At 38.0% G+C, this 21,811-nt stretch overlaps 1 protein-coding gene and 1 long non-coding RNA gene across 17 annotated transcripts in view; one reads left to right on the plus strand and one right to left on the minus strand.

Annotated features, from left to right (window-relative positions):
* The window catches only part of GRM7 (glutamate metabotropic receptor 7), an 836,468-nt gene that overhangs the window by 103,781 nt on the left and 710,876 nt on the right, over nucleotides 1-21,811 (minus strand). The window lies entirely within an intron of this gene.
* LOC144289648 (uncharacterized) overlaps nucleotides 1-21,811 on the plus strand; it is a 62,915-nt gene that overhangs the window by 28,427 nt on the left and 12,677 nt on the right. For 4 of the 7 annotated variants that reach the window (XR_013357470.1, XR_013357473.1, XR_013357474.1 and 1 more), the window contains exon 4: nucleotides 8,246-8,364. This is a non-coding gene — a long non-coding RNA (uncharacterized LOC144289648). Of the gene's footprint in view, nucleotides 1-2,375; nucleotides 2,435-8,245; nucleotides 8,365-10,360; nucleotides 10,551-21,811 lie in introns of all 7 variants that reach the window. The other 3 variants (XR_013357475.1, XR_013357471.1, XR_013357472.1) reach the window with 2 other exon arrangements.

Here is a 21,811-nt window from a genome sequence, read left to right on the forward strand (position 1 = left end):
TAATCAGATGGAAATGTTTGTTTAAAAAGAAGAGAGAGAGAGAGAGACTGAGCAATTCTTTCTTTCTATGCACATTCAGCCTTAAGACCACATGAGGACACCATGAGAGGGCATATGCAAACTAAGGAGAGAGAGAGACTACACCAAAATCCATCCTGCTAGCTTCTATACAATTCTACCTAATTCTCTGCTTTGGTCATCCAGTACTTTGTGTTACTGTAAAGTCTCACAAGGAGAGCCATTTCTTGTGTAATTACATCTAACTGGTGAACCCAGTATTTTTTTTTTTTTTGAACCCAGTATTAAGTAATGAAAAGAGCTATCCCAGAGTCCATGTATTTTGAACTGTGATAGGTCACTTGCTTCCCTAACAGAGCCTTTACAAATAATATCCACTGGACCACTAGGATCATCTTGCTTTTCCTAGATTATTGTAAGCTTTGGGAATATATATTGTGCACCTTCATCTATTATTGTAAGCTTACAATTTATTGTAATTTATAAATTACAATTTATTGCTTACAATTTTTTGCTTACAAATTACAATTTATTGTAAGCTTACAATAATAGATGAAGGTGCACAATATACATTCCTATGCCTGGCACACAGTAGGCCTTCAGGAGAAGGGTGGTGAGTGAATGAGCTGATATCTATAACATAACTGAAGTATACACCACCTATTGTAAGAGGAAGGAAATATGGCCCTAATATCTTATGATTTCTAGAAAAAAATTGCCACAATTTTAGTAAAAATCTTGGGAGCTATGCTTTGGAATTCTAAAGTAAAATGGTAGATATATTTTGCTTGTGAGGAAGGTGTGAATCTGGAGTGATCAATATGCAGAATGTTACGGGCTGAATGGTGTGCCCCAAAATTCATATATTCAAGTCTCAACCCTCACTGCCTTAGAATGTGTGACTATATTTGGAGATAAGGTCTCTGAAGAGTTCATTAAGTTGAAATGAGGTCATTAGTGTGAGCCTTCATCCCAATGACTGGTATCTTTATAAGAGATGGAAATTTGGGCATGATATGTGTCTGCACAGAGGGAAGACCATGTAAAGACAAAAGGAGAAGATGACTGTCTGTAGGCCAAGGAGGGAGGGTGTCTGTAGGCCAAAGAGGGAAATCAAGTCAGCCCCTTGATACCTTAGTCTTGGACTTCTAGCCTCCATACTTGTGAAACAATAAATTTCTGTTGTTTAAACCCCCCAGTCTGTGGTATTGACTTTGTGGCAACTGAACAAAGTCCTAGAGTAGAAAATACATACCTTGAAATACAAGGATTTTCCAGCAAGTTACAGTGACAAGCTTTGAACTCTAACTAGTTGAGATTTTGTAGTTCTAATGCTATGCAAATACCTGTCATGCTGACCTTTCTACGCCTATAAAGGAAAATTTTTTATTGTCTTTATGAATATGAGATGCTACTCTTCCAATGGAGAATAATTATTTCTGAGATATTGAACCTTAATAAGCTAACAAGAACATCTGAAACAGGGACATGATCTCTGTTCTACATCCACAGAAAGCTGGAGTGCTAATTTGTACTCCAGGTACAGTTTTTGAGACTAATTTGCCACCTAAGGCCATGTGCTTGATTTCAACGATTTGTTGATCAATAAGAGGAAAAATAAAAATGACTAGGTTTCATCTTGGTTTTGTATTTATAAACTTGGAATGATAAAAATAATGTTGAGTGTGCTTTACAGCTTCTCTAATCTCTTTTTGTATTTTATTTAATTTGACTGCAGTATCCTGGCTTGGAAGGATGAATTTCTAATTTTTAGACAAGCAAGCCGAGGCTCACTGACTTACACCAAGCTGAACATAGCCTCATAACAGTTGAGGCAGGACTGCAGTCCAAGGATCCTGTCCCCCTACCCAGCTACTGACACTTTTGAGGCAGCCAAAGGGAACATAGTTGTTATTTCAGAATTTCTAAAAAGTAAAAATGAAAGGAGGTATTTGTGTAGGCTTCTAGACCTGAGCTGTTGTAACTAAGACCATGATAATGGCAGATTCTGACATGAGAAATACTTTGGTACTTCTGAATTGTGTCTCCCTCACCACAAATTCATATATTGACGTCCTAACCCCCACTACTTCAGAAAGTAATGTTATTTGTAAATAAAGTCATTGTAAATCTAATAATTAGCTAAAATGAAGTCTTAACTGGATGGAGCAGGGTGGGCCTCAATCCAATGTTACTAGTGTCCTTATAAGGAGGGGAAATTTGGATACAGAGGAAATGTCATGTGAAGAAGATGAAGGCAAAGGTTGGAATAATGGTACAAAAAGGAATGCCTAAGATTATCAGCAAACCACCAGAAGCTTTGGAAAGGTATGGAAAACACCTTTATTTCCTCACAGGCTTCAAAAGGAACCAACCCTGATGACACCTGGATTTCAGACTTCTAGCCTCTAGAAATGTGAGATGATAAATTTCTGTTGTTAAAAATTTTCTGTTCTTTGTTATAGCTGCCCCGGCAAACTAATACAGTTCTGTTACCAACACTTCTAATGTGATGTTTTTTGAGCCAGGAGAGGATCTGCCAGTGTCTGGCCCAGGAACTCCAGTGGCCTTCTGGACATATTATCCTTAAGGATCCAATTTATCCATTTATACCATAAAGCTGTTATTTCCTACCAAGTAGAATGGTTAGCTTCTACTAACCACCAATTTGTCAGCTATGCTGTCAAAGAAAGACCCTGGGAGGAATAGACCAGGGCTCAGACTAGAGGAGCCTTATTCTTTTTTTTTTTTTTTTTTTAAGATTTATTTATTTATTCATGAGAGACAGAGAGAGAGAGACACAGACACAGACACAGACAGAGGGAGAAGCAGGCTCCAGGCAGGGAGCCCGATGTGGGACTCGGTCCCAGGACTCCAAGATCACGCCATGGGCCAAAGGTAGGTGCTAAACCGCTGAGCCCAGGAATCCCCCATAGAGGAGCCTTATTCAAAGTTGGCTGCCTGGGACACCAGCTCTTGATATGGACCCCCTTTACCTCTTGTGCTCTAACCTCTGGACCTTCCATTGCCTTAAAACGCTCCTTTTCTCCTTTAAAAAATAGCTCCATGATGCTTAATAACATACTTTCCATGTTGTTGAAACCTGCATGTCTTCTCCCTTCCTAGGCCATTCCTTGCTCTCTTTTAACTCTGTGTCTTCGGTAATCTTTTTGTCTACTTTCTCCCTTTGTGAATATTGTCAATAAAATGCCTCTGTCCAGACCTGACCTCTCTTTGACAGTCCTAATATCTGAAATATCTATAGCACATTTCCATTTGGATGTCCAGTCATTATTTCAATCTGAACCTATAAAGGCAGCCTGTTTACAACACGAGCAGATGGGGGGAGGGTATCTTCCTGTTCTTATTTTTTTACCACATGAGTTTTATAACACTTAACCATTTCCAAGCCTAAATTTTCCCATCCACAAAAGAAGCAAATGATGTATAAGTGCTTGTTTAGGTATAAAATTCAGAGATTTAAAAAAAAAAAAAAATCTAGCTCCTGTACTACTTGCCATGCTTCTTGTTAGAGTTCCATTACATTTTCTTCTTCTCCAGACTATAGACTTTGGATTCTTTTCATTCCTGCTTTCTCCAACAAATCTTGTTTGTTTTTTCTTTGCTAGGTCTTTTGCAGGCATCTGATTCAACATTCTAAATGTACCATGTCAGAGCTGGTCCTTATCACAGTCTGACAGCTGCAAGAGGCCTCTAAAGAGTTTCTCTGTTCTGGAAACCTGTTCCCATTGCCCACTGTATTCAATGTTGTCTATAAACCAGCCTTCCTAAAGCTTTGCTTTCCTTTTCTGCTCAAATCCTCCCAAGGTGTAGTTCAAACTTAGGAAAGACAAAGTGGAGCCACCATGAGATTGTCACTAATCTCATCTATAGGGAAATTTCTAAGGCAAATTAATGTTTACTGAGGCTCTAAAACTCTTTAGAACCTGAGTTAGGTATTTTGTGTACATTTTCTCATTAAATTTTTATAAGGATTCAGAAACAATAGATTATATCACAGTTAGTAGAGATAATTGTTAATAGCTAAATTCATAGAACCCACTGTGAAAATTAGTCAAGGGAAACCTCACTAACACAGAGTTGGAATGCTTACCACCCAGTGTCAATTATAGGAAGAACCATCAATTACAGACCCAACAGAACAAAAGAGGGAAAAATCATTACATAATTATAGGTCCCAGCAGGAAGAAGATGTACATTGCATCTCCTGCAAGAAATTGACTACCCCCACAACTCAGCCAGTGAGAAACCATCATCACCATGAACTCTTGTGTTCTCCAGTAGACTTTCATTCAAAACAACCTCTTCCAACTTGATCCTTCTCCATAAAATAATGTTCCTCTCCTTTGTTTGCTGGATTCATCAATGGTTTTGCCAGACCTTGCATATGGCTCAATTACAATTCTGTTATTTTTGAATGAACCCACTCTCGCTGGTAAAATAATTGACAGTTTTAGTATCAACGTTCACAATCTGTTCTAGAACTTTCCATACATTAAGATTCTATAGTTTTGAGAAACATTATTGATGAACTCAGTGTAGAGGTTTCATTAAGAAGTGTCATTAGAGGGGCACTTGGGAACCTCAGTCAGGGTCAGGCATCTGACTTCAGCTTGGGTCATGAACTCAGGGTCCTGGGATAGAGCAAGCTCTGCATCAGGCTCCATGCACAATGGAGAGTCTACTTCTTCCTCTGTCCCTCTCCCTGCCCATTCTCATTCTCTCTCTCTCTCTCTCTCTCTCTCTCTCTCAAATAAATAAAAATCTTTTTAAAAATGTCATTAGAAATGTGTGTGTTACCAGATGCTACAGTATAATGTAACTGTATAGTTATTACAAAGCCAAATGTAAGTAATCTGTAGTTTTGCAGTTCCTGAGTGTATTAAATTCGTACAATTATGATTTCCTATGTAGAGTCATAATCCTCAATTCCTTAAGCCCACATGGTATCTCTCCCACTAAGATAGCTTCTTCTGGGAGAGGTCTTCTTCATCCCATATATGAGACACCAATAACTTTACTCTGACCCTCACTTTGCTTTATTTCTCTTCTTAACAATCATCAATAGTTTACTTTCTATATCTTAGTTTGGGTGTAACCTCTAAGACTAGTTACTTTGTTTAGATCATTATTATACCTGTCACCAAAACAACCTCGTCAAGTAGAGAGTAGTAGTGATAGAGCAGGTGGTTAGCTAGATATATGAGCTGGAGGCAAGGGTGGTAGCCAACAGTGGTTTTGTGGTTTTTCATCTCCTGGGGCTATCAGACCCAGAACAACAGGTGCCAAGCATACACTCTCCAGCCTGTGTCCTGCAATAACCTATAAGTTCATTATATCAGATTTACACTGTACTTTCAACCCCCAGTGCACACCCCCATGTGGGAAGATGGCCAAGACAGGTCTGAAAGAACCTCCTAAGTCCCAAAACTCGGCTTCCCAACTGTTGGGAGGAGTCCCTTCAATGACTGGAAACAACCTCCGTTCGAGTCGGCCCTAGCTATAACCCATAACCTATGCAAACATAAAAAGAAAAACACCCCTAACCCCAATGCAGTTGCCACCTCTGGGCCTGCCCACTCTCCTACCTTGAGAGTGTACCATTCTTGATGAAATGCTTTGTGTTTGAATACTCATGTAAATATGTGGGGAATCCAAGACAGGCCTCCCTTCAAACAACTCGGACTCTCCAGCTACTAACATCACCTCTATATTATAAAGGACTGAAGCCCAAAGGGTGGTAGTGACTTGTGCCAAGATTCTAACCGCAATCTGATAAACTGGGCCCATGGATGCTCCTTCCACTGTCCCCTAAGACAGTCTGACAAAGTCAAATTCTAGCCAAACCAGTCTTGATTGAAATTGATCAACTTTCTATGTGGGAGCCTGATTCACTTTTGTCTGCCAAACGCTGGCAGACAGAAGTGAAACGACACCATTCCTAACTGTCCAAAATTATCTTCTGAACCTACACCCACCCCACTTTTTCCTGGATCCTTCTTTAGCTTCTTTGACCCATGGGCAGGTGTGTTTGTATTTTTAGCTCGGATGATGCAGCATCAGGTCAGAGACAGCACACACTGACACAGGTTTCAGTTGGCCTTTAAAGGCTCTAGCTTGTCCTTGTTCTCTCCCATTTTACATCCTTCTTCCCTCTTCAAGTTCCTGCTTTGTGGGCTCCCAGTTCTAGCATCAAACACCAGGATGATAGTCTTATAGACTCTGTGCTGCAGGCTCCCATAATGCCTGTAGTAGTTGTAATACTGCCTGTCATACTGAACCCTGGCCAAGTCTTCTTCAGATATCAGCTCCATCCTTGCTTGAAACAGGAGCATTTTCACCCTAGTCTGTGCCCCATAGCACAATATCCTTTCCCAAAGCACTAATCATTGTTGCAATTTCCCACTTATTTGTGAGATTACTTAAATAATGGTTGCCTCCTGGTGCATCTGGGTAGCTCAGTCAAGTGTCCGACTCTTGATTTCAGCTCAGGTCTTGATCTCAGGGTACTGTGATCAAGCTCCCCATCAATCTCCATGCTCAGTGGGGGAGTCTGCTTGAGGATTCTCTCCCTCTGTTCTTCCCCCAGTCTCTATTTCTAAAATAAATAAATCTTAAAAAAAAAAAAAAGGAATGGCTGTCTCCCTCACCAGACCACAGTTTTAAAAACTATTTCATTCATTGGCATATCTTTTTCACTATGTATATCCATTCAACTGATATCTTTGCAATGTACAGGCAGTGAACACGTTTGTTTAAAGTCAAGGTGGTCTGATGCATTTTGAAAGAAAGGGCAACATGGCATAGGTAGGATGATATGGGAAGGGAAGTTTCATGGCAAGATTTTACTCGCTTTTTTATCCCACATGCCTACCACAGAGTGGGTGCTTAATAATTATGTTTGCTGAATGACTTAACAAACTGACACACTAAAAATCCATCCCTGAGCTATTTATGAAGCTCTGTTCTACAGTCTTTAGGACAAGAATGGCCCTGGCTTAGTGATTTGGGGCAAATCATTTTACCTCTCCAAACTTTAATTCTAACTGAAAAATGGAGATCATATCACCTTCTTTCCAGGACAGAGAATAGTAAGAGCGATACAGACAAATATTTACGATGTCTGATGAGGAGAGAGCTGTTGTTCTAGCATTTCCCCAGATTCATAAGCAGAATTTAACAACCCCATCCTACTTTATCTCAGTCCAATCTATCATGTTCTTGCTTCTCTTTGCGAAGAGCCTGCCAGGCTTTCAGTGATATCAAAACATAGCCGGGATGCCACAGTTACTCTTATGTCAGCTTTTTCCATTACAGACTCTTATTTTCAGGAGCTCAGTGTGTTAGTGGAGACTCTGTGGTTTCATCATTTTCTATAATTGCTGTGAGCTACTGCCTCCCTCCATGTGACATCTCACATATTTTCCTGATATGAACAGCAACAAAAAACACGTTTCATTGATCAATGCTGTTGTATTTCATTTGAGAACATATTTTAAAAATAAATTATGAGTCTTGTAATGGGATAAGGCTAAGAAAGACATATTTAAAATACACAAGCACTTCCGTTCCCTCTCACCCTAAGCTGATGAAACTCATGCAATACACATTTTACAGGTGCATTCCAGTGGATGCTAATTTCATCCATAATTCTTTTGGCAGAGTCCAAGTTTCTGTTTAATTAACTAAATGACTTGAACCATCCAATTCTTGTTGTTACTAATGTATCACAATTAGAACAAATAGTAGCCATGGAAACCAATGGCTTTGTCATAATTCCTAAAACAAGGATAGCTTTACTTTTGAGCCCATCAAATTCACAGCTCTCTGCAGTATACATTTATGATTATTGCTAAATGGGGATGTGGTCACTCCAGAATGCAATGTGGAGCTCCTCGTTCCAAACTAATGTCATTATAAGAAGTCTGTCATTTCACTTAATGTTTGCCAAGTTCCAATCATTCCCAGATCCCTCATATTTATGTTCAATTAGGGAGTTATTGCAGTCCATAAAAATAGATATGAATTCACTGTGGGGGTGGGGAAACATGTCTCTTTTTCTACAATATAAGAAGGGGGAGATAAAAATTGTGTGTTGGGCTAAAACTGTGACAGTCTTGAAATTAATGTTCACCTCCTCTTTTAATATGGGCTTTCTCCCCACCCCCTTGTGTCAGAATATTACTTTCTGTAATTTTGCTACTAGGATCTGATCCGCTCCTGGGAAAAAAACAAAAGTACACCATTGAAATTCTGGACAAGGCTGCCAGAACCTAACAGGCAAGGACATGGACTCTGCTATTCCCGAATAGGAGTTGCTAAATGGTAAGTTGCAATTTGGGTCATTTTAAAGCAATTTCTGTACTCTGTAACTGGCTATAAAAATGAAGAGAAGGGTAACATGCTACATTCCTCCACCAGCATATCAAAGCCGTTTTTGAAATAAAACCACATATATATATATATTTATGTGTAGCATATATATGTAATATGAGCACTGGGCCTAAATGCCACTGTACTGCCTGGTATGCTGTAAATATAAACCAAGAGTATTTGCCATTCTATTCATTTCCTGCAGTTTTGTTTCTGAAAACAAACTGTAGTTTTAAGTCGTAATAGTTCATTGAGACAGTCACTTAATACCTCATGTGTCTGAAATCCTGAACATCACCTTCTTTCCCCCAAAGGTGTTGTATTTAGCTGGGCAAACAGAGTTGCCAGATGAAGAAACAGAAGCCATCTACTTAGATTTAAATTCCAGATAAACAACAGAGGCATTTTTAATATGAGTGTTCCCAAATAATACATATTTTATACCAAAAATGATTCAATTTAACTAATATTCATATTTAACTGTGTGTCATGTATTTTTATTTGCTAAACCTGGCAACTCTAGAAGCAACAGGCTTGTAATTTTTTTTTTTCAGTCCTAAACTCTCTTAATGATGTCAAAAGTCTCTCTCCTTTTGCATTTCTTCCTTCTAGTGATAAATACTCAGCTCCCTGCAGAGACCAGGCAAGTAAGGGGAGTGGAGAATGAGATTAGAAGAAAGCCTCTACAGTAGGAGGTCTTTGTGGTTTATATTCAGTTGGCTGCCATTTCTAGAAGAGGGTAAAGGCAGAATTAAAAATAAATGGCATTGGATGGCTGAGACATTTTGCCAGTGGCTGTCTCACTCATCATGGACCACCAGAAGCCAGAAGTGATGAATGCTGAGCAAGGTGAACTTTTAGAACAGAAGACATAAAATGTCATGAGACTGTTTACAAAACACAGCATTAGCCTAGGACTCCAGGCCACCTGTTCTGAGGGAGAACTTTCTGATTAGAAGTTGTACTCTTTAAATCTAGCTTGAGTAATCCCTCCACATACCCAATCCTGCCATATGTAGACACATGTTCCATGGTTAGTTATGCTTCCTTAAAAAGAGCTTCCTGGATAATTTCCATGTTTTACTGTACTTCTCAGAGGACATATGGACAACACAGCAGATGACAATGATCCTTGAGGACCCTTTCTCAGCAACTTTTTTTTTAAAGATTTTATTTATCCATGAAGGAGAGAGAGAGAGAGAGAGAGAGAGAGTAGGCTCCATGTACGGATCCCGACGTGGGATTCGATCCTGGGCCTCCAAGACCACACCATGGGCCGAAGGCAGATGCTAAACCGCTGAGCCACCCAGGGATCCCCCTCTCAGCAACTTTTGAAAGCATCTCTGAAACTTTTATTTGATTCCAAAACTGAACTAACTCAAGTCATACTGTTTAGTAAATAGATCCTTCATGTTTTGCTTTTGGGCTTCACTCAACCTACTGAGATGAGGCAGATCTTTCTATGCAAAGGCCAGTATTTTCCTGAGATCCATGCATTTTTCTCACATAGGTGCCCACACAATGACTTAGAGCCATTATATTCTCCAGTGTAGACTTTTATTGATACCTGACATTTGAGTAATATCCCAATTCCTCAATTTCATCATTTAGGGCCAATTTAGTCTTCACATTACCTTGATAACCTAAATTATTAGCAGAAGCTGTGCCACCACTAGTGAGGAGAAACTTGTCTTCAAATTACATTTAATTATCTTCATTAAGGATGATAGCATTCAGTGACACATATTTGCAAAGTGGGCAGACTAAAATAAGCCTGGCGCATCTCATTTCCTGAACATCCCAGGGTTTTTTCCACCTCTCTCATCTGTGTCTAGTTATTGTCTTCTCTAGCATTATGGTCAAAGGCAAAATTGCCCACATACTCTCAAGACAAAGATATGGCTGTCTTCTAAAAATGATTCCTTTTTTTTTGATCCCTGGACCTCAGCTGATAAAGACTTTGATAAAGCAATACTCACTACAGATTTGCATTTTCCTGAGGGAGTGGAAGTGGACAATTTCTGCTTGCAGATGGATACCTATGGCCAAGAGAACTGGATCTTCAAATGGCTTTTCTGCATTATTATTAGGAAGCCATTGCTGACATGTCCAGCCCACTGTAATTAGTACCCTTCAAGGTGTGTTTTCTTAAACGAGTAAGTGGGTTGATCAGTTGCCTGACAGCTTCTGTGAAAGAGATATGTCTTTGTGCTGGTTAGTCATGCAGGGGATTCTGATTTACATACAGTCAAAATAGGCTTTTTAAAGCCATGTTCATCCGAACACAATTCAATAGAGTCTGCTCTTACTCTATGTGTGATATTTAACTGGGTTCTTTAAAGTCATAGTTGGTGGGACACCTGGCTAGCTCAGCGGTTAAGCATCTGCCCCTGGTTCAGGTGTGATCCCGCGGTCTCAGGATCGAGTCCCACATCAGGCTCCCTGCCTGGAGCCTGCTTCTCCCTCTGCCTATATCTCTACTTTTATCTCTCTATGTCTTTCATGAATAAATAAATAAAATATTTAAAAAATAAAAGAAAATTAAGTCACAGTTGGCAAGAGAAAATTAACTATTTAGGCTTACATGAACTAAAGGAAGAGGAAACAAAAAACACCACATTATTTTCAGATCACTTTAAAAGTGGTCACATTTCCCAAATGTTCCTTCTGACATTTAAGAACAGCGTTGATTGCCAAAGGTATTTTTGGTGAGGTAGACCCAGTAGTACCCTTTTAACAAACACTTAAATGGCACTTAATGTATACCACACAAGTTCCAAAGGCAAATGTGCATTCTACGTATTAATTCATTGAATAGCCATACCAACCCTACCATGTAAGCACTATTATTTCTCCAATTTACAAATGAGGAAACTGAGGCCAGAAAGGTTAGTGAATTACCCAAGATCACCTCCAGCTCCTTGATATGGGTTTTGATTCCTGACTCAAAATGAAGGAATGAAAGTAAAAACTGTATCAGGCAATAGTTATTATGCATTTGCTGTGTGCCTGCCACTGAGCTAGGCATTATCTATTCTTCTCTTTAACAATTCTGTGCTATAGGCATTCCTACCCTGCCACCCTCACTTCGCATGTAAGAATACTAAGGTACAAGATGGGTTAAATGATTTGCCCAGGAGTTATATCCAGGGACAACAACACAGGACAGGCATTTTGAACCCTCTCTCCCCCTGCATCCAACATGTTGTCCTAAGGTATTTATCACTGGATTGAAGTAGTTTGATTTACTGAAAAACAAATCCTTATTCTCTAATCAAGGGTGAACATCTGGAATTGCTTGCCATGGAGACTCCCCAAAATCTCTTCTAAACGTTTTCCTATCTCTGGTGATATAGTGTCTTGTTGTTTTTCCTCTGTCATTTCTTCACATGACTTTATCAGCCCTGTCTAAGTCATAGACATTGTTTTTCTGATTTACTTTTTTCTTTCTCCTTGACTTATTTTGTTTTCCTTACTTGCAGGAATCCTTTATATTTTCTTGTTTCTTTTGTTTGCTAATAAAGTTTTCATCCATTCTATCATTCTTTTGCTTTATTGTTTCTGGGTTACCAATCTTAGAAAGCTCTTCCAATTCTAATATTTTTTGAATTTATATTTATAGATGTTTTTCTTTTTAATTTTAGCTATTTTCTTTATCTACGGTTTCCTTTTTGTGCAAGATGTGAAATATAGGTTGAAATATTTTTTCCTTCCGTGAAGAATATCCAGCTCATTTCACATTATGCATTGAGCAGAACATCTTAAGTTCATGATTTGCAATGACACTTGTATTATAAAGCAAATTCCCATATACAGGAGTTTGTTTCTGTACTCTTTATTATGTTCTACTGAGTTATTTATCCACCCTTATAACAATACCACAATACTTTAATTATGTTAGCCTTGATAGATATCTTGCCATGTGATAGGGTAAGCCACCAATACTACTTTTCTAAACTTGTCTTTATTATTTATTTTTCTCCTGTATTACCTTTAGAATTGGTTTAATCAATCCTACCAGAATTACATACATTAATTTGGGACTGATAATCTTCTTCCTCTCCAAAGCCTATCTCTCGATTCATTAAGGCATCCTTTAAGTTTTTCTTTCTGAAGTCATTAATTACAGCAATTAAAACAGAAGTAAACCTATTGCCTATGGCAGGGCTTCTAAATTAATTGGTGCTTTTCTTCAGTAACTTCAGGGTTTTCCATTGTTAGAATCCACAGATTTTGGGTTCCTTGCTTAAGAAGCTTATTATAAATACATAGGAGAAACCAACTCTCCACATGTGGTAAGGAAAGCATGTCATACAGAAAATAAACACATAGCTTAGAAGATAATGAGCACTGGAGTATGATAGCAGGAAAACTCAGTATATATGGAGTCATGAAGGGTATCTACATAAAGGATGGGGACATTAGCTGGTTCCTGATGCACCTATTGAAAGTTTTGCTGAGTAGCGATATTATCGTAGTGTGCTTAAATCAGATGCAACATACATTTTATTTTGGTGGTGAAGGGGTGCATCTAGCGTTGAAAGAGCCCAATGCTTCTCATTTTAGAAGCTTCAAATATTGTGCAAAATGTTGCCAAAGTCTGTTAGCATAAGACATTGCATTTTATCATAATAAATATTTTGTGTTTGACTTTTAAGTAAAGTAGTATCTGAATAAAATATCATTAAAAATTGGATTTCAAGACACTTCTGTTAATGGCATAGTAGGTATTTCAGATCAACTTCCCAATAAGAACACCTGGAAAAACTGAGGAAAATTGAAAATCTCTCTCTCTCTCTCTCTCTCTCTCTAATCTATTTCAAGGTCTTAAAAGAAGACCTTGAAGAATTGTAGGAAGAAGATCCTAAGAAAGAAGATAAAAAGTAATCCTTGTACTTTGTAAGGATTTTTTGTTTTGTTTTGTTTTGCCTTCTTTTTTATTTTGTATTTCTCCAAAGCCACCTGCTTATTCTAGAAAACTTCATATTCATCCAAGCTTTGGTTTGAGACCTCAAAGGGTCATAAGCTAGGAATAAGGACTGTCTAGAAATATACCAGTCCTCACAGAGATTGGCTTAGACTCACTTAGAAGCAAAAGTCAATCTTTTCTATTACATCAAATTATCTGTTCAGTTTCTCCTATATAATAGTCAGCAGGTATTCATTATTAGGTATTCAAGGTAACAAGATTGAAAATGATGGTTAAAAAAAAGTAACTCAGAATTTAATGCATAGATTTAATGGCAGATTAGGGCAGAGCTCAAAAGATTAGAAGATGTGTCAGAAGAAAATAACCAAAAAGAGAAAATTAAAAATAAAATAAGAGATTCACTGAGACATTTTAGTTATTTAAACTTGAGTCTCAGTATAAACTGAAAGTGAGAATGGGGAAAAATTCACTGAGATATCCTTGTATTATTCAGGTACTTTATTTAAATTAATTCATCAACTAGTTGATTTAATACATGCTTCCACAAGTTGAATAGCAGTATTACCAGAACTTCTAATATAATAATAAGTTTCCCCCAGCTTTCCCTCTTCCAGGACTTAATTATGCACACTAGGAATATCAGTAAAAATACCAAACATGAGGCCCTGATGTCAGAAGTTGAGACCTACTATCACTGTCTTTTGAATTAGCTTAGATCATGCTATCGCATGATAGCTCATTTAGAAGTGGTTATAGAAAGCAAACCAGGGCCCAGATCACCTTTTTCCCAAACACATGCCCTATGTGTTTGGGGGAATGCTGAAAGATGTTATCTCTTGTTAAATTGTAAATATTCTTCAACTTCCAGGGAAAAACAGCAACTCTGTTTGTACATTCAGAAGATGTGGACATTTCCTTCTCCACGTCTCTGCCCTGAGAGGTGGTTGCCTCATGTTTATATTCTGAGTGTCAGGGATGAATAATGCCACATATTTAGAGTTTTCCTCAAATGCCCATCACCATCTGGGCTGAAATTTAGCCGCTTTTACAAATGTTTTGTCAGCTATAATTGAATCTTGTTGAAATATGCTGGACATATGTATGTTATGGTTGGAATGCTGAATGCATAGACGGAGCCTTATCCAGCAGTTATAGGGCAACAGTGGAAACAAATCTTTTATTGGTCAACACAACACTTCACTATCTCTACCTTTACTATCTAAGCGAGATCTCATTAATCTGGTAGTTACAGATTCCAAATCCCCATTTGTTCAGATTAAGTGAAACCGGAAGAATTTAACTCAGCAGATGAAGAGTATTTCCCAGGCGAACTGAGAGGGTAAATACACTGGGAGATTGTTTTTAAGGTCTTTACATCACATAAATATGTTAAAGACTTAGAAACACTAATTATATATTCACGTTGCTGATAATTATATGTTCATATTATCTGTTCATTAAAGCAGCTCATTAATTTACTCTGAAAGAATAATTGGTTCAAGTTACTGTGCATATTTGAAAGAAATGAAATCTGTCTCCTTAAAGATAAGCAATGGATCTTCTACTGCATCTAATTGGGCCTCTCCACAAACTAATTCAAATTCATGCAGTTTTACAGAAGTTGTCTTTAAGAATTCTTTCTTGCTACCCAATAAATTAATCTCTCCTCTAAACCCAAGCCTGTCCAGGTATCAGCAAATACGAATGGCTATTTCCCCAATCTTTAGTAGTCATCCATCCAAAATCTCTTCTATCTTCCCTCTTAATTTTGCCTTTTGATGCCACATGGAGACATCTGAGCCTTTACTCCAGGACAGCCCCACTGTATATTTTAAGATGGCTGTTATGTCCAATGTAGCTGTCTTATTTTCTCCAAGTTAAATATATCCCATTTCCTCCCTGAATTAAAGCTTAGTTTTTCTATGATCCTTTTGAACTTGGCCACTCACTTAAATCCAGACCCACCCTGATTCCAACAGTTGCCAGCAGTTTCAATCCACATTTCTCTTCTCAAAAGCAGGGATTCTTCTTTGCTGCATATCTTAGCCCAGGGCCTGACATATGAAATGCATATTGTTCAGTGGTTTTAAACACTTTACAAATATTATCTCAATTTAATTCTGAAAATAAACTCAAGAAAGTAGCTACTGTTGTTTTTATGCCTATTTTAGAGATGAAGAAACTGAGAAGAGGTTAAAGAAACCTAACTAAGGGTATATAACCCAAAGGTGTGGAGTTAGCAAGGGCCTGTGAATTCTGGCTCTGGAGTCCAGGCTCTGTAATGCTAGTCTTTAACCATTTTTACCATGCTGTATTATTAATGCCATCAATATAGAACTACAATTCAAGATTTTCAGAAGGATCTATGATGAGATCTAGAAAAGCCACACAGAAAAAGGAGTGCATCCAAAATAGGGCAAGGCACTTTAAGATGACAAAATTAGGACTAAAATTCCAGACTATTACTTTTCAGTCCAAAGTTCTTTCCACAATATTCCTCATGAGCACTGTGAATTTCTATTAAAAAATTGTCCATAGTGGGTTTTGTTGTTGTTGTTGTTGTTGTTTTTACTAATTTATGATATGCACCATCAAACTTTGAATTAACTTCAATGTTCCACATCTCCAGACTTCTCTTTGCAAGAGTAGCCTCACAGAGCTATAGTCTTCTACCTTTAATGAGTATATGCATATCCCCTGCGTATCTTGTTAGAATGCAGATTCTGATTCAGTAGGTCTGAGATTCTATATTTCTGCAGTGCTCCCACATGATGCCAGTGTTTTCAGTACATGGCTGTGAATTCACAAGCAAGAACGCAACTGTTCTAGTCCTTTGAGATTCGATTTCCATTTCCAGTCATTGGAAGGCTTGGCCTTGATAATCACAAAGACCCCTTCCAACTGCATTAAGTATATAGCAACTTTTATTTCTCTCTGGCCTCTTTCCTAATTTCTCTATCCTCTTGGCTGACTTGCCAGCTTATTAGCTGTGATTACAATATGTAGGTTAGGTTGAAAAACTGTTCTCAACAGACCTGTTTCTCCAAATCCTGGCTTTGGAACCTTGGAACACCTCCCTAAGGCTCAGTTTCCTCATCTGCAAAATGCCTACAACCCCTTTACCTACAGAGTGGTTACAAGGAGTGCTGGAGTGGGGGAAGAGGTTAGTTGTTGTTTACACTGCCCTGGTGTGGCAATCAACAGACCTTTCTTTCTATTCCTCTGCTTCACCACCACCACTCTCAAGTATGTTACACATTCAATCACATCACTTGCCTTCTCAAAAACCTCTTCTTATAGGTTATTAGCATTTTCCATTATCCAAACATTATCATTATCTGGGGGGATATAGAGCCCTCTCTCATTACTATACCTAAAAAAAAGGTGCTTCTCTTTCATCTGTAAGTCAATAATAGGGGGTCAGAAGATGCAAAGGCACCTTTAAATAGAGTGCCCCTTTCCCAGAAAATTAAAGTTCAAGAAGTCTTACAAGACCAAAGTAAGAATGAGAAAGAGGTTTGGTCTGTCAGGCAAAGCACTTAGGCAAAGTACCTTCTAATTGCCCGATGCTGATATATCTGGTTCTTCTGGCAAGAGCATCCTGAGGAGAGAGTTACCAAATTAATTTTCCTAAAGCCCTTAACCACTTATCCATATGACTCCCACCATTATTTAGCTAACCATAGGAGAGAGGGACATATTAGCTATGCTGAACTAGATATGCTGGCTCCAATGGCAGTTCTGTTTGACATTGCGAACTAATAGTCTGCTATTTCATTTGCTGTACATCAGTCTCCTGAGCTTGGATGATTCAAGTGGACCTATTATATAGGTGGTAATTGAGTCCGATGGCCAGAGTCCACATAACCAAACACAATTTCATCCACTGATGAATCCTATGCAACTGACTAACCATAACAATGTATCTACAGGGACCTGGGAGGCAATGACCATGGAAGGAGAGCCATTCATGGAGGGCTTCTCTGAGGAGGTGGCTTTTGTGCTCAGGCCAGAGGTCTGAGAGGTGAAGAAAGAGGATTCTGTACTGTTCAGGAGGTCATACAGAAGTAAAGTACAATAGGGTTGAGCATCATGTGTTCTAAGAATAGGAAGAAGAAGCTTGGCAAGAAAGACAATACAATAGATGAGCTTGGTCAGAATAGAGGCAAGGACTATACCATGTGGTTCTTTTACATTTTAAGGTTCCTATACAGGGTAGTGGATGCAAACTGTTGAAAGTTTGAATTGGGTAAAAACATAATCCTTCACATTAAAAAAGAACAGAAGTTTAAAAAAAAAAAAAAAAAAACAATCCGGAGACAGTCATAATGGCAAGGAAGGATGGAGATGCTAGCAATGGAGACCAGAAGGAAAGAGGGATTACAAACATACTTTGGAGGAGGCCATTTCCTCTTCCTATTGGGATTTTTTTCATCCTCATGTTTCCTTCCTAAATTCCATGTTTCCTCCTCACCACCAGTAACTCATTCATCAATGTATCATAGCTCATTGTTCTCATTCCCACCATTCTCTATCAAATGTCAGGGATCCTGATATATACAATAAGGCAATAGTATTTTAATAATAATTACTGATCACTATTGGTCAAGTACTGTTCCCAGGACATGATGTGTTTCATTTAATCCTCAAAACGATCTAAGATAAGTAGTATTAGCATCTCTACTTCATAAATGAGAAATATGAGGCTCAGCAAACTTTAGTGTGTGCAAGGCTCGGTGTGTTCACATACATTTGTAGAATTAAATTGATTATGACTTATGAGGGAATGTATAAGTCAATTCTACATATTCTCTAAGACTGCTTTGTGTATAGATATTTGAGGCTTGATAATACACTCCATGGGCTCAACTGTATCTAGTGAACAAAAAACTACTACTATATATTAAATATCTTCTTATTGATGTTTGTTTCTTAGTGGACCAAAGATGATCCATGTAAAGTCTGAGCTAATCATATTCCTTTGCTTATAATCTTCCACTCCAATGCATAGTGTGATAACTACAGGGGAACCCAAAATACAAAAACAAAAATATCTTTAGCCTCTAAGGAAAATGTGGCCTTCGGGATTATCTGGAGGCTGTGAAAGATTACAATCTCAACTGCTATAGGGACCATAGAATAGGCCAGATGTAATGACCTGAGTCATGAAAATAAGAAACAAAATCCCAAGATGGTTCTTTTGGACATATCTTCTACCTAATTAATTTTGCCACCTTTGCAATAGCTGACTTGTATTTTTCTGGTGTACTTCTTTTTGTTAGGCCAATTACCCACTGAACTCTGAAAATTTCCCCCCAAATATATTGCAGGTCATTTAATCCTAAATAGTAGTTTCATGGCCATAGTCCAGTGTTTTAATAGAAATGAGAACATAAATGAAAATGTCTTATGACATTGCAGAAATTAAAAAAATCCTATCTGGTTGTTTCATCTGCAGGGTAATTGCTTCATTTGACTGGACTGAAACCACTGTCAGCAGGCTATTGGAAATTCTTGTAATGGACTGTCATGTCAATTGGTGTGTGTGTTGGAGGCGGGGGGTGGTGGTTCAAATTACTTTGAAAAGCATCTCTATTACGGCTAATTCTTTATTCAGTAGACAATTCATGAACGGCTTTACACATTTTTAAAGAAATGATCCCTGAAGATAACTACCACCACTAGGGACTAAAATCCTATAAGAATTGAGACTTAAAATCCAAGAAACTTTTAGCGTAACACAGTTAGCTAAGAAATCTTGCAAGTGCCTTATATTTGGCAAGGTAGATGTTTACTCATACCACCCCTCTTTCCAAAAAATTAAAACATAAACATCAAGCATAGGACAGCAATAGTTGAGTCTGTTTTAAGTAAAACCAAGTCAACTAAGAAAGAGTTAAAGGACTAGGAATCTATTTGACATGAATACCCAGGTATAAGTGGGACAGCTACATTTAGAACCAATTTCTTCCTGGTATCACTTGTTTTAGTTTTCTTGGTTAAGGTTCTTCAAGTGGGTTTTTCAGGTTGGCTGGTTTCACTTTAAATTCACTGCTTCTAGCTTCAAGTGGCTTTCTGATGTCACCTAAATATCAGATCGTATTGCTAGTCCTATCTATTCCAACTCTCTAGATGACTGTGTCATACACTGTCCCCTCTCCTTACATTCTCAAGATCTCTACTCCCAATACTCATTCAATGCCCTTGCTTTCTGTTTAATAGACAAGAAGCCAACAGAAAGAAGTTTCCACCAACTCCCAGGCCACATTCACCCACCTGCCCACATCTTTGTCATGCACTCTGCCTCCTCCTGGTGATACAGATGAAACATCAGTCCCCTTCAGTCCCCTTTTCCACTGGCTCTCTAGAGCTCATCTACTCTCCTCTACTCAAGCAAATGATTCCAGCAATCTCTAGCCCCCCACCACGCGTCATCAGTTTCTCCCTGTCTCCCTGTTTACTAGATCTTCATCTATATACATGTGTGGTATTGTTTCACCCAACATTCAATTTTGTTTACCGATCTAACTAAAACGTTGTTTCCTAGCCTCTCCATAGTTTCGGATATCTAGATCATTTCTAATTAAAACAGAATAGTGTACTTTTGACATATACATTTGTTTCTTACTTAGAAGCTCTATCTTTGGACCATGTAAATGTACGTCTTCATTTTTGCCACTTTGAGAACTTGTATGAGGGGTGGATGTGGTGGTAGAGAATTAAGTTTGCTAATAATTTCTGTGAGCTTGTTGAAATGCTGGCAGTCCTCAATTACCTACATCCCAGTTTTCTCCATGAAATACTGGCTACTTATTTCCATTAAAAATTATAAGTGTTTGAGATTATACTCAGGACCAGTAGTTTCAGGGAAATAAAACCATGTGTATGCTTCTGTGTTTTTTCAAGGAAAAGAATATTTTATACCAAAGCAGTGGGCAATTAGGTTTCTTTTGTTCCTCTTGTATTTGCCTCCTTTCTGCTCTTTACACACCTTACATTCCTACATTCTTAGAACCTATTAAGGACTCCAAGGAGAGTTTATTTGTAAGTTGTAACGATCAGTATTTACCATAGTGGAAAGGTAAAGGGAACTAGTTTTACAATGCTTATGTAATGATTCATATGAAGATGACAAAAATGAACACATTGTACGTTAAAACATTTTAGTAAGAGTATAAAGTTAATTCTGACCTTGTAGACCCCTGAGATCTGTTCTAAAATAGTCAATTTGTTCCAGAACATCAAAGAGCATGACAGACACAACTCTGAGAATGAAATTTACTTGTCTTGGTTAGAATACCTGAATCTGAGAAACTGTAAAATGTGAGCAAGTATCAGCCAAGCTTCAATATTGATGGACTTATTATATTAATTTACTAATTAATTACCTCAGCTGCAATATGAAGAATTAAATTTTCCTGTGTAATCTGTTTAGGTAACAAAGGTATTGCTTTACCAGATAAACTTCGGTTTAATGTTATTATGCCCTTAAGAAGAACAATGATTCTTCACTTATTAAAAGGCCAAAGTTCTTTACAATTGTATTACTTCTTATGCTTATTCTTATGTCCTACTGTCACATCTTAAGAGTCTAAATCACCTCTGATTTTTTTTTTTTGCCTTTCTCAACGGAAATTCTTAATTAAATTCTTAATTAATAAGAAATAATAAAACATTCAGGGGCAGCCTGGGTGGCACTGCCTTCAGTCCAGGGTGTGATCTTGGAGACCCCGGATCGAGTCCCACATTGGGCTCCCTGCATGGAGCCTGCTTCTCCCTCTGCCTGTGTCTCTGACTCTCTCTCTCTCCTCTCTGTGTCTATCATGAATAAATAAATAAAATCTTAAAAAAAAGAAAACATTCAGGATATCTTTTATCTCTAAAACTCTCTTTAAGATTTCACAGAGAGGACCCCTGGAATCATAGATTTGTTCTTAGACCTTACAGAAAGAGAGAAACTAGAAGTGATTAATTTCATTTGCTATGTTTCTATTTATGGGGTTGCATGGGAAAAGTCAAAATAGAAGAGGTGCTGAGCCTTCTCTAGATTAAATTTTTATATGGTAGATGTTATAAATATTAAGAAATTATATGCTATATGGAAAATTCCTAGAAATTTGTCAGTGTCCTCACTGTGCATGGTGTGTTTCTGTTTCTCAGACTCCTGGTTATGCTTGCTCTGATGATAGCAGACAATAATAGTATAGTGCAGCCATATGGTGAGCACACCAGCCCAATATGGCCCACTACCTGTTTCTATAAATAAAGCTTTATTGGAACACAGACAAGCCCATTAGTTTATGTATTGTCTATGGTTGTTTTACACTGCAATAGCAGAGTTGAGTAGTTGTGGCAGAGACCTTACTTCCTATCAACCAAAAAGATGTACCAATTGGCCTTTTACAAAATAAGTTTGCTGAAGCCTGGTAGAGCATTAGCCATAATTTTAAATTATTAAAATGTAAAATG

The sequence above is a fragment of the Canis aureus genome, chromosome 19 (genome assembly GCF_053574225.1).
Source record: "Canis aureus isolate CA01 chromosome 19, VMU_Caureus_v.1.0, whole genome shotgun sequence".
In the NCBI taxonomy this organism is placed as follows: Eukaryota; Metazoa; Chordata; class Mammalia; order Carnivora; family Canidae; genus Canis; species Canis aureus.